Source organism: Furipterus horrens, unplaced genomic scaffold (genome assembly GCF_987537825.1).
Source record: "Furipterus horrens unplaced genomic scaffold, mFurHor1.1.pri manual_scaffold_9, whole genome shotgun sequence".
In the NCBI taxonomy this organism is placed as follows: Eukaryota; Metazoa; Chordata; class Mammalia; order Chiroptera; family Furipteridae; genus Furipterus; species Furipterus horrens.
The window spans coordinates 83,932-96,391 of record NW_028327179.1 but is presented as its reverse complement, the minus strand read 5'-3'; the positions used below and the strand labels follow the sequence as shown (position 1 = coordinate 96,391).

At 48.0% G+C, this 12,460-nt stretch overlaps 1 long non-coding RNA gene across 1 annotated transcript; it reads left to right on the top strand.

Annotated features, from left to right (window-relative positions):
- The first annotated feature begins 9,134 nt into the window (after nucleotides 1-9,134).
- LOC150001136 (uncharacterized) lies at nucleotides 9,135-11,883 on the top strand. The gene is made up of 3 exons (XR_016512971.1): nucleotides 9,135-9,220; nucleotides 11,531-11,634; nucleotides 11,761-11,883. It is a non-coding gene; the product is annotated as an uncharacterized LOC150001136 (long non-coding RNA).
- Nucleotides 11,884-12,460: the final 577 nt, after the last annotated feature.

Genomic DNA, 12,460 nt, shown 5'->3' with positions numbered 1-12,460 from the left:
GAGACCAGCTGTTTCCTTCCCGCCCCGCACCTGGTTCCCTGACGCTGCTCTGCTCAGATGCACACCTGCAGCGAAGACACCTGCCTGCCTCATGTGCTTTCAAAGCATCGGGTATTCCTGGTTAAATCTTCTTAAATTGCTCTCATCGTCACCCACCTTGTCATCATTTCAGCCGAGCATCCCCTGTGTGTGGAGGGCCGAGTTCTCTAAGAATAAAGTGCGGTGGTTTGAGCTTTTTTTCTCTTCTTTTCCCACTTCCTTCCCCTGGTCATGATCTAAAGATAAATTGGAAACTCACTTGTATCTCTTGTTGCATCTAGTGAGATGGTTAAACCCACGACGAGCATGTAAATCAGTTTTTACGCCTAGAATGGTAGTTCCAGTTGTCACGTGCTGACAGTGGAGATACGGCCGGTAGTAAGCAGCTTTTCATTAAGCGGCTGCATTGCACACTAGTCAGTCTGCACGACGAAGAATGTGACGGGTTGTGTATGTTCTTTACAAAGGCAATCTTTTGCACTGCATTTAAAAATAAATTCCTTAAATTTTATAATCAACACGTGCCTTGCGGGCAGGCTGGCATTTTCGGCGATTACCCTGTGAAGGGCAGTGAGACACGCCTGGCTCTCCCAGCCCCGCAGAGCAGCAGCTGCAGGGGTGCGGCTGTTCTCCACGAGCACCTGCCGTGCGTGAGCCTCTGAGTGTGGCCGCGGCCCCGAGGGGCTGCCCGGAGTGAGACGCTCACGTCTCCTGGTGGAGGACCTGCAGCCCTCGGCACGATCTCTTGTCTGCTGCACAACCCTCTGTGTTCACTGCTCTCAGAAGCCCGTCCAGGTCTGGGGGAGACACCATGTCCACAGCAGCCTGGCCCCGTTGGATGTCACGGGATTCTGGACCAGTCCTGCCTTGTCCCACAACCCTCCAGTCACTCGTCTTGCCTGTCCTCATCACACCGAGTCACATCTGTTCTACAATTTTCACATTCTTAATTTGGCATATGCTATTATGAAAGCATATTCCCATCCCAGTAAGTGGTGTGCAAAGGTCCCAGAGTGTCCAGTACTTACTTAATTGGAGTAAAAGGAGAGAAAGAACTCAGAGGACAAGGAGAGGACAGAGAAAATGCAGGAAACAAGAAGTGCTAACAGCCCTGGCTGGTGTGGCTCAGTGGATTGAGTGCCGGCCTGCAAACTAAAGTGTCACTGGTTCTTTTCCCAGCCAGGGCACGTGCCTGGGTTCCGGGCCAGGCCCCCATTTGGGGGGGTGTGAGAGGCAACCACACATTTATGTTTCTCTCCCTCTCTTTCTCCATCTCTTCCCCTCTCTCTAAAAATAAATAAAATCTTCTAAAAAAATTTATATTTTCACTAGGACAGCACTAATTTTCTCTAGTTTCTCAGTTTGAGGTGGTAGGTTTTTCTTATTTACTCTTAATTTATTTTTATTTAATTTTTAATATTTTTATTTTTAAGTATATTTTATTATGTTGTTACAGTTGTCCCAAATTTTTCCCCCTTTGCTCCCCTCTGCCCAGTACCCCCTTTCCTCCAGCAACCCCACCCCTCTTAGTTCATGTCCATGGGTTGTGCATATAAGTTCTTTGGCTTCACCCTGTCTTATATTATTATTAACATCCCCCTGTCTATTTTGTACCAACCAATTATGCTTCTGCATCACTGCATCATTTCCCTATTTTTCCTCCTTTCTCCTCCAAGCTGATAACCCTTCAAATGATCCCCATACCTATGATTCTGTTCCTATTCTTGTTTGCTTAGTTTGTTTTCTAGATTCTGTTGTTGATAGATGCAAGTTTCTTGTCATTTTAATGTTCATAGTTTTGATCTTCTTTTTCTTAAGTCTCTTTGACATTTCATATAATAATGGCTTGGTGATGATGAGCTCCTTTAGCTTTACCTTGTCTGGGAAGCACTTTATCTGCCTTTCCATTCAAAATGATAGCTTTGCTGGATAGAGTAATTTTGGTTGTAGGTCCTTGCTTTTCATCACATTGAATACTTCTTGCCAGTCCCTTCTTGCCTGAAAAGTTTCTTTTGAGAAATCAGCTGAGAGTCTCATAGGCACCCCTTTGTAGGTAACTCTCTGCTTTATTCTTTCTGCTTTTAAGATTCTCTCTTTATCTTGAACCTTTGGCATTTTAATGATGATGTGTCTTGGTGTGGTCCTCTTTGGGTCTAGCTTGTTTGGGACTCTGTGCTTCCTGAACTTGTATGTCTATTTTCTTTGCCAAACTGGGGAAGTTTTCCTTCATTATTTTTTCACATAAGCTTTTGATTTCTTGCTCTTCCTCTTCTCCTTCTGGCACCCCCTATGATTCGGATGTTGGCATGTTTAAACTTGTCTCAGAGGTTCCTAAGCCTCTCCTCATTTTTCTCAATTCTTGTTTCCTCATTCTGTACTTCTTGACTGTTTTTTTTTCTTCCTTATGTTCCAAATCATTGATCTGAACCCCGGTTTCCTTCCCTTAACAATTAGTTTTGTGTGGATTTTCCTTCATTTCATTTAGCATAGCCTTCACTTCTTCCTTTCTGCATTTGCTGTACTAAAACATATCTGTCAATTCTGTGAGCATCTTTATCACTAGTGTTTAGAACTCTGCATCTGTGAGGTTGGCTATCTCATTTGTTAGGTTGACTGTCTCCTTGTTGCTTAGTTCTCCCATTGGAACTTTGATCCATTCCCTCTTTTGTGCCATACTTCTCTTGTCTCCTTATCTTGACAGGGTCCTGTGTTTGTTTGCCTCTGTCTGTTAGGTAGAGGTGTCACACCTGTTACGTTTTAAGGGGTGTAGTCTTAGGTATTTATCACTACCTGGTGATCTGTTTCACCACGTTGTGGTGCTGTATGTGGAGGAGGGGTTTGAGAGGAGACAGTGCCACTTGCTCCATGCTTGCCCTTTTTCCAGGCACTTCTCCCACTTCCCATATGGGACTGGCACCTCTCTAGCTGTTGCCCTGGGTGTCGTCCCCAGAGTGGGTGGGTCTGTGGACATTCTAGGGCCATTGTGGCCTCTAAATGGACTCTGCTGAGACTGGCAATTTCTTCCTCTGTCCCACCCCCCTGGTTTTCACAGTCAGAAGCAATGAGGCTTTATTTTCCCCAGCACTGGAACCATGAGCTGCCAGCCTGCCACTGCTGCTGCTGCTGCCACTGTGGCCACACTGCTTCCTCTCTGCCCTGGCTCCATCCTTACCTGTCTGGGTGAATATTTCTTCTTTATTTATTCGCTTCTTGGACTTCCATGCAGCTCGGTTTTCTGGAACTTCTGGTTGTGTCTAGTTTTGACATAGTTTATTCCTTCTTAGTTGTGGAGGAAGAAGAGCATGTCTACTCTTAATTTCATTCTATTTTTTAACAGAGTTGTTATAATTATTACACAATTATTGATACATTATTATTAACTAAAGTCTATATTTCATTCAGTTCCCCACATTCAAGGCTCAGTCTCAGTGCTGGCACCTCCTTCTGTTAAAGCCCTCACTGATCTTCCAACCAGAGAGGCTCATGCTGATGTCTGGGGTTCCTGGTGACTGAATTGGGTGGTGTGGTATGACATAAAACCAGGGAAAGAAGGTGGGGTCTGATAAGAGTCTCAACACTGTCCTGATGATGGAGACTTTAATTTCTAGGCTAGGGCAGAGAAGCTGTTGGCAGTTCTTATGCGTGGGAAGTGACAGGATTAGATCCCTGATTTAGAAAGGTCATGGTGGTCAGTGAGGCAGTTGGGCTGGATGACAAGGAGAGAGGAAGCAGGGAGACCAGTGAGAAGACTGGTGAGAGGCGGTGCTGGCCTGAGCTGAGGTGGGGACCAGGAGTCTGCAGAGGAGCAGGGGTACGAGGACCAGAGAGAGGCTGCGTTTAATACTAATATGAGGGTAAAGCCAGATAGTTGCGAAAGTTCGTGCCCATGGGGAGCTTGGCTCCCTGGACACCAACAGGAGAGTCATTCTGCTAAAAGGAGACTATTTGCCAAACTCTTGATTTATCCAGCCCGTAGAAGATAAAGAAAGGACCAGGAAGGGAAGATGGAGAGTAAGTGGCTATCACAAGTTGGGCAGGAGCTAGATGCCCCACCTCACTGAATCCTCACGGCCACCCCGAGAGGGAGTGTCATCATATCTGACAGAGGAGGAGACTGAGTTTTCCTTTCTTCGCCTGAAGTCACACAGCTTGTGAGTGGTGGAGGCAGGACTCAGCTCTGCACCTGTCTGGGACTCAGGCACTTTCCCGTAAGGAAGCTGCCACCCTAGACTCCATTCTGAGCAGCCAGGAAGCTGTTGTCAGGTGAAGCCTCCGGGGAAGGGAACATGGACAGAGTATATCAGTGCTTTGGATCCAAAAACAGATTTTCAATGACTGGAAGACAGGCAGAGTGTAGAAGTGGGAAAGCCATTGTTATAGGCATTTGGTGGTGGTTCTGCTCCTGTGAAAGGCCAGGACACTTCCTCTATCTCCACCTGTTCCCATCTCTAGCTGCCTGGACAAGTCCTGCCCCAAACACCAGCTGGGGTGAGTGAGTGGCAAGCTGCACCATTAGGTTATGTGCAGACTTTCTTCAAATAGAAAGACCAAGATTTAACGCAAAGCTGCAAGGACTGTCGGAGTACTGTATTTGTCCAGGTTATCGTGTCTGCGTGCTTTTCTGGCCCATCTTGGCCCATTTAGGCCTGATTTCTGGACTTTGAACCATGTTAGAATGAGTCTTCGGTATAAATAGGTGTGAAATGCTGTTAACAAATGTTCCTGCCTCATCTAGCAAATGGGAGCAACGTAAGATGAGGCATCTGATGGGCTTAAAATAGGAATTATATGAAAGTGAGCTTATTATCAAGTCTGGATTCTCTCTCTTTTAAATTCTTATTTTAATGCATAGGCAGAGCCCTTAAGGTAGGACAATGTGGTCTTTGCTGCCACCTCATGGGAATGTTATGAAAAACACTCCAGTCAATGTGGGGAAAAATTCTCTGCTGCCATCTCGTGTGCAATTTGTGAATAACACCTTAATGGAAGTAATCAGGAAATGCTCTTTGCTGCCAGCGTGCACCTTGGGAATGAAAGTGGAGGAAAAGCTCTGCTATTTCCTGTGACTCTTTTGAACAACACCTGAGAGGAAATTGGCAGGAAAGGTTTTTCTCTGCTGCCACCTTGTGTGTATCTTGGGAATAACACCTGAGTGTTCACACGGAAAAGCCCTTCTTGCTGCCATATCCCGTGCAACTAGTGAATCAAATATCGTCGGCAGCCGTCCGTCTCGAGAGACGATGGTGTAGCTTCTTAAGAGTCTATCTGCACCACCGAGAATGGCTGTGCAGTCCGACTCGGGAGTGACACGGTATCTGTCTCCTCCCGTGTTGAATCGACATCTTGCGATGACGCTGGAGTGTCCTCTCCAGTGAAGCTGAAGCTACAGAGCCTGGGCAGGGTGATATGGAGGGTCTGCTGTTGCCCATGCAGCAGACCCCCCCTCTCTTCGCAGCTGAAGGGTCCAAGGGAAAGACGGAGTCGATACAGCTTGGCTTCAGGTGCGCCGCAGGAGTTGCCGGTGTTGACTACAACGTCAAACCGCCTTAGGGACTCCGACTCCGGATTTTCTGTCGGGGTTTACTCCCTTAGCCTTTCCCCTGAAGAGGTATGCCGCAAGGCAGCGGAGGTTTTTTGGAGTCAGAGTTTTCCTTCTCTGATGTGCCCTGACTGGAAGATCGAACCAGCGACACTTAGCTCGCAGGCCGACACTCAATCCACTGAGCCAAACCAGCCAGGGCTGAATCAAATATACATCATCATAAAATGTTATTTCCTGGCGCCATCTAGTGTGCAATTTGAAAATAATATCTGAGTGGAGATCAGCAAGAAATGTTTCTCTGCTGCAATCTATGTGCTGCTTAAAAATAACATCCGAGGCCCTGATGAAGTAGCTCAGTTAGTTAGAGACACACTGGTTATGCCCAGGTTGCAGGCTCCATTCCCCAGTCAGGGCACATACAAGAATCAACCAGTGATGCATCAATAAGTAGAACAACAAATTGGTGTTTCTTTTTTTGTCTGTCTGTCTGTCTGTCTCTCCTCTCTCCTCTCTAACAATCAACAAATAAAAGAAGTTTTAAAAAAGAATAACACCTGAGTGGAGGGCACTAAGAAAAAGGTATTCTCTGCTTTCCTCTCATGTGTAACTGGTGACTAACAACTGAGTGTATGGGATCTAAAAGAATAAGATTGTAGATTCTAAGTAACTTTAGGGAACAGTTATTAAAAAGTGATTTATAAGCAAAGAAAAAGAAGCAGTGACCCTCAGATGTGTGCTGTGGTTTATCACAGTGTGATTCAGTCTCCTCATTATGTCAGATCTTCCTTGGGTGTCTTCTTAGTCAAGGACACTCCTCCGCAGTCTTTGTAAGATGGCTGTTTGCTGTTGTTCTTTAGCTCTCTGCTTCCGTGCTGCCTGTCCCAGGAGAGGCACAATTTCACATCTAGGGTGCAAAGTCTCATGCTATTTCCATTTTAATTGACTCTTCATCATGCTCTATATAGAGTAGGGTTTCTCATTCTCAGTACTATTGATAATTCTTTCTCTTGCGGGATTTTCCTCTGCATTGTAGCCGCTTATTAGCATTCATTACCTCTATTCACTGCATGCCTGTAACACCGTCCCTAAGGACAATCTGAAAGGTCTCCATACAATGCTGAAGGTCCTCTTGGAGCAAAATCAACCTTTGCTTGAAAACTACTGATCTTAAATTTTGGATCCATTTTGGAACCCGAATGATCTGGCCTTGGTATTGTTAGGGCTAAAGAAGCAAGCCAGTGACTCTCAAACCAGTAGGAGATCATTAACAGATGAATCATGGGAAAGGGGCGAGGAAATGACATTCCACAGCTCCTCACACATCTCTCCAGGATCAAAAGGAGGAAGATTGTTGACACCGAACACAGAGAAATGGGAAGGTGTAGCTAGAGAACTGCAAATAAGTTGGAGATAGACCTATAACTAGGTTACGCTTAGTTAATCACTTCCTGAGTTAAGTAGTTAATCGTGTTAGATTGTGAACCAGATTAACCAGTAACAGAAATGAGGGAGAAGGAGAGGGGAGGGGGAGCTAATCGCATTAGTATAAACCAGTTTTCTTTGTCTATTTCTCCTGCACATGCCCCTGGCTAGTGGTGCACCTGACTCTGCAGACTCATGAATAAATTCCTTGCTTTGCTGCTCAAGTCTTGTGTCCCGGTGTTTTATTGTGAGTGTTTCTCACAATAGCATTTATCTCGACTTAAAATAATATATGTATTTTCTTGCCCACGTGAACAGTGAGCTCCATGATGGCGTGTTTGTGTCTTTCACGGATGTATGTCCTGTTATACACTATGCGCCTGACTGTGTCCCTGAGGTTAGTAAATGCTTCACCTGTACTTACTAAGTGAATGACCTCCCTCAGCGAGGCCCCAGGCCGCCCTCCTTGAAGAAACACCTGCACCACCAGCTGGCCCCAAAGCGTTCTCTGCGCCCAGGTGGAGCCACCCGTAGCCCTGAGCGCTGCTGCCTGGGGCCCTCACCTGGTGCGGCAGCTCAGCACAGATTCCCTGCTGTCCTGACTCCGCACCCACCGGCGGGTCCAGGACCCTTGTCAGATCGCAGCCTGTCCCCAGTCTTGGTCCACCCATCCCTCTCTTCCCTCTCAGTGGGTGCAGGACTAGAATGCGCTGCCCAGATGACCGCACATGGGCGGAGGGGTGGTCGGTGCAGGACTCAGGAGAGCATCAGCCAGACAGTGGGGTGGGGTGGCCAAAGGCCTCAAGAAGGGGAGTGGAAAGGAGGTGCGGGTGATGTCCGTTTGAGAACTCCCAGAACTTGGGGAGGAGAGACAAAGGACCTGCCAGGTGAGGGACAGGAGGGGCCGAGGAGGGGGCGAAGGCTCGCTGTATCCACAAGAGTTTAACAAAGGGCCCAGGCTGGGGGAGGGGAAGGCGGGGCTGCGACCCCGGCAGGTCCAGGTGGCGGGGTTGGGGGGGGGCGGGTAGCAGCCCAGGTGAGAAGGGATGAGCCCGTGGCGCGCTTGGAAGGAGGGCTGGACCCTTGTGAGCAGCGTGGGAAGAGGTGAGCGCAGGAGAGGTTGGACCAGAGTCCGGGGGGTGGGGGGGTGTTGAAAGGGTTCAATTGGAGGTGGGACGGGAATTTGGGTGGAAGGAGAGAGAACCGAGGTCTTTGGAGACCTGTCAGTGGGCGGGGGTGACGGAGAAGGTGAGAGAGTTGGGAGGAAGGGCAGTGGGTAGGAGATGGGACAAGGGGGCCGCATATTCCTGCAGGTGTGGGGGTTCCTTCCCCCGCGCAGAGGAAGAGAGAGCGGAGTGAAGCAGCGTCGCTGCAGACAGTCCCCCCTGCCAGGCCTCAGCCCTGATGGGGCAGAGAGGCCGAGGGCGGGCGGGGCGGGTTTGCGGAGCTGGCGCTGGCTGGGGGTTCACCTGGGTGCTCGCCAAGGCCTCCCAGTTTCCTCTGTTTCTTTCCCAGTTTATGGAAAGAAGAAAAAATGGGAAAAGTGGCGTCCCAGGAGGGTGGTCAGGGAGAGGACGGCTCCTCTGGTTTTCAGCGGAGCGAGAAGGAGGAGACAGTCATGCCGGACCGTAGGGGCCGAAGCAGGGGCTCTGGACGTCCGAGCGAGGGGCCAGCACACAGCGGACGGCGTCTGGGCGGCAGGCCCGTGAGATGAGCGCTTTGCTCTCCAGACCTTTCTGCTGCTGCTCAGGTGCCCGGAGGGAGCGGTCAGCGTTTATACGTCAGAAATGTTCCGGGTGAAATAAATGTCCTTGTCTGAGCGGATGCCCCCCCACCCTGAGTGGACATCCTGTCCTCACCGTGTGCTCGGCCAGGGGAAGGGCCAGGACAGAGTCTGGGGGACAGTTCCCGTCCGATAAGTGAAGTGATTGATGGGACGCGTCTTCTCTGGCCGTAGCCACTTTGAGTTGTTCTCCCTAAAGATGAGAGCTGACGTTAATATTGTCGCAAAAGTATGCAGGTCCCATAAGGACTTGAGGAATCAGGTAGAATGTGTCAGGATAATTAATTGCTTTCTGTCCGGTTGTTAAACTTGGGACCTTTCTTGCCACGAATTGCTGGGTCTGGACATTCTCGGAGTCAGTGTCGTCTGGTGACTTGGCATCGCTGAATGATTAGGACCACAGTGCTGGCTGTGTTCTTCCTTATTTTCCAGTGGTGAGTAAGGTGGAGACCATGATGCTTCATTTCCTGGGGTCTGTCGTGTCCAATCATATTTTAACTATTTTAGGGGAAGTTGTGGAAGATGTGGCTCCCTTTCAGCTGGAATTTTCCTAGATTTAATGGATTTAAGTAGGACTGCTAGAAGGGGACATGGGGTCAAGCCCCAAAACTGTGTGTGGGGGCTGCATGGCCCCTCCAGCGGGGGCACCCGATTCGCCTCCATGTCCCACATGCCACCTGTGCACAGGTATCGGGGTGGTGGCATCTCGCAGTCACCCAGGACAGCTCTTTCTGGCTGTCCACCATGTCATGTGGAGCCTTTTTGCTAGGATGGTGGCTTCAGCATCCCCTGAGTAGTGTCTCCTGGGACATGGAGGAACAGATGAGGTGGATGGAGAGTCATTCTACAGAGGACCAGCAGAGGTCTGCTCGAAGTGGAAAATTGTGAGGGTTTTCTAGGTTTTTGTGTGGTGTAAAAGGGAGTTTGGGTGAGGGTCAGTTGGACAGAACACAGGCTTGTTTGTGTTTAGCTGAAAATCATAGAGTAACTAAGGATATTTGAGACTATTAGTAAACATGTCTTGTGGAATACTTTAAAAATTGTTCTGTGAATAAATATATTTCTAGAAGTGATTGAATTTTTAAATAAATACCAATCTAAAGAGTACTGGCGTAAAAGAGAATTCACAATTTCTTACTCTTAGTTTTCACTTGAAATTAAGGTTTTTTTTAAAGGTTAAGAATAGTAATTAAAGGTATAGAAAAAGCAGTAGAGCAAAGAACTGTGTATAAGAGAAAAACAAGATATGTTGTGATTGAATCAAAAGTTATGGGATACGGGCATGTATTTTTCAGAGAAAGGGAATTACCATATATTTTGCTCCATAAGATGCAGCTTTTTTCCCCCAAAAGTGGGGGGAAATGTTTGTGTGTCTTATGGAGCGAATATTGCATCACGGACCATGGTATGTATTACCTGACCTGTCAGCGGTGGCGACAGCTGTTAGAAGAGGAAGAGTGGGTCCACACAAAACCCCTGGGGACACTTAAATGTCCCACTCTACTGCTGATTCTCAGGGTGTCTGTCAGTTGCCACCCTCCTCTGCCCATCACCTGGGACCTGGGAGAGTGGAGAGAGCAGCCTGACACTCCCAGCTACAACCACTGACCTGTCGAATCAGCTGAGGCTAATAAAGGGCATGCGGCACAGTGCCAGGTGCCAATTGTCTTTGACACTGGGTGGGGTGTGTGTCAGTAGAACCGCCTCCAATCATCAATCACTGCATTTTAAGCTCTGCCAATCATGAGAGGCAGATGGGTGGAGCTGAAGTAACATGTTGTCTGCTGGCTACTGGCTCTGTTAGATGCTACAGCTGTCTCGTCTACCTCCATACTGTTTCTAGTGCACCCCAGATTTCTGTGTGAGGAGGCCAGCAGTAACTGGGTGTGCAGCCAAAAGTGCTGAAGTTTGTCATATATAAAGGGAGGTATGGTGGGGTCACTATTCTAGTAGTAACACAGGCACTGAGAGCATTAAGGGGTATCACTAGCCGTAACAGCACTGGGGGTCTTCCGCCAGCATCTGTAACCAGGATAGTGATACTGTCAGTGACTGTTACAACTAGTGATACCTCTTAACTCCCTTAATGCCTGTTATTAAAGGCCCCCATAAATCCTGACGCTAGCGATCATGAGTTCTGGGGGTTCCCAGAAAACTATAAGAGTACTTGAACTTTAAAGGCTCTCCTCATTTGTTCATGACAGCGATGATGGTTCTTAATACCGGTGTTAACTGCCGTTCACTTTGCATGGTTGAAATATTATTCTGTTATATTTTATTAAATATTTTAGCCTACCATTTGGTTCATAATATTTTGTTTTCTTGTTTTCCTCCTCTAAACCTAGGTGCGTCTTATGGTCAAGTGTGTCCTATAGTGCAAAAAATAGGGTAATTTTGTTCTAAGTGCGGCTGGTTGTTTTAGAACGAGACAGAGGAAAAGCAGGATGAGAGCAGAATGTCTAAAGGGAAGTGGTAGAAGATTTGTGAAGAGAAATATATAGAAAGGAGGTTTTATAGATGGTGAAGCTGAATACGATGAGAGTAAATTTAATTAAGAAAATGACTGTAAATAAGAAAAGTAAGGTGATGTAGAAGCAGAATTTGGTTCTATTTTATTTTGTTAAAAGGACGGTTTTCTTGTATTGTGTAGCAGCAGATAAGATAGCATGAGACATTTTCTGCCTACACAGTGAAGATACTATGTGTCCTTAAAATATGTTTCTGTTTTATATTGTTTTAACCAGGTCTTTGATTACTAAAGAAGGCAATCTTCTCAATCCTAAAATCCAAAGATGTGATAACCACATACTGACCCAGAGCCAACGTGACAGGACCCCTGCTCTCTCGGGTAAGACTCCTGCTGACACTCACAGGACTCAGAGCTCACACCCCAGGATCCTCTCATCTCTCAGGTTGGACTCCTCCACAGTTGCATGCTCCAGAGGCGATGCCAAAGGACCTCACACTCTTTCAGGCGGGTCCACATTTTATACTAAATGGATCTAGAAGTGCTGTGAGAGGATCTCCAGTTCTAACTTGAGGGAACATGTCCCCATGGTCAGAGGACTCAGAGGTGACATGACAGAACCCCCTACTTTCTCAGGTGAGACCCCTCCCCACAATCCCAGGGCCCAGATCTGATAAGTCAGGGTTCTATACTCTCTCAGGGAAGACCCCTCCCAGCACTCAGAATTCCGAGCGGATGTGGCAGGACCCTCTATGCCGACAGAGTGGAATGCCCCCCGTGCTCCAATGCACACTGCCAGGAAACGCTCTTCTCTGCTGCCATCTAGTGCACATGTTAGGGATGTCGTCGTCGTCGGCGGCAGCCATCCGTCTCGAGAGACAATGGTGTAGCTTCTTTAGAGTCTATCTGCACCGCCGAGAATGGCTGTGCAGTCCGACTCGGGAGTGACACGGTATCTGTCTCCTCCCGTGTTGAATCGACATCTTGCGAAGACGCTGGAGTGTCCTGTCCAGTGAAGCTGAAGCTACAGAGCCTGGGCAGGGTGATATGGAGGGTCTGCTGTTGCCCATGCAGCAGACCCCCCCTCTCTTCGCAGCTGAAGGGTCCAAGGGAAAGACAGAGTCAATACAGCTTGGCTTCAGGTGCGCCGCAGGAGTTGCCGGTGTTGACTACAACGTCAAACCGCCTTAGGGACTCCGGCTCCGGA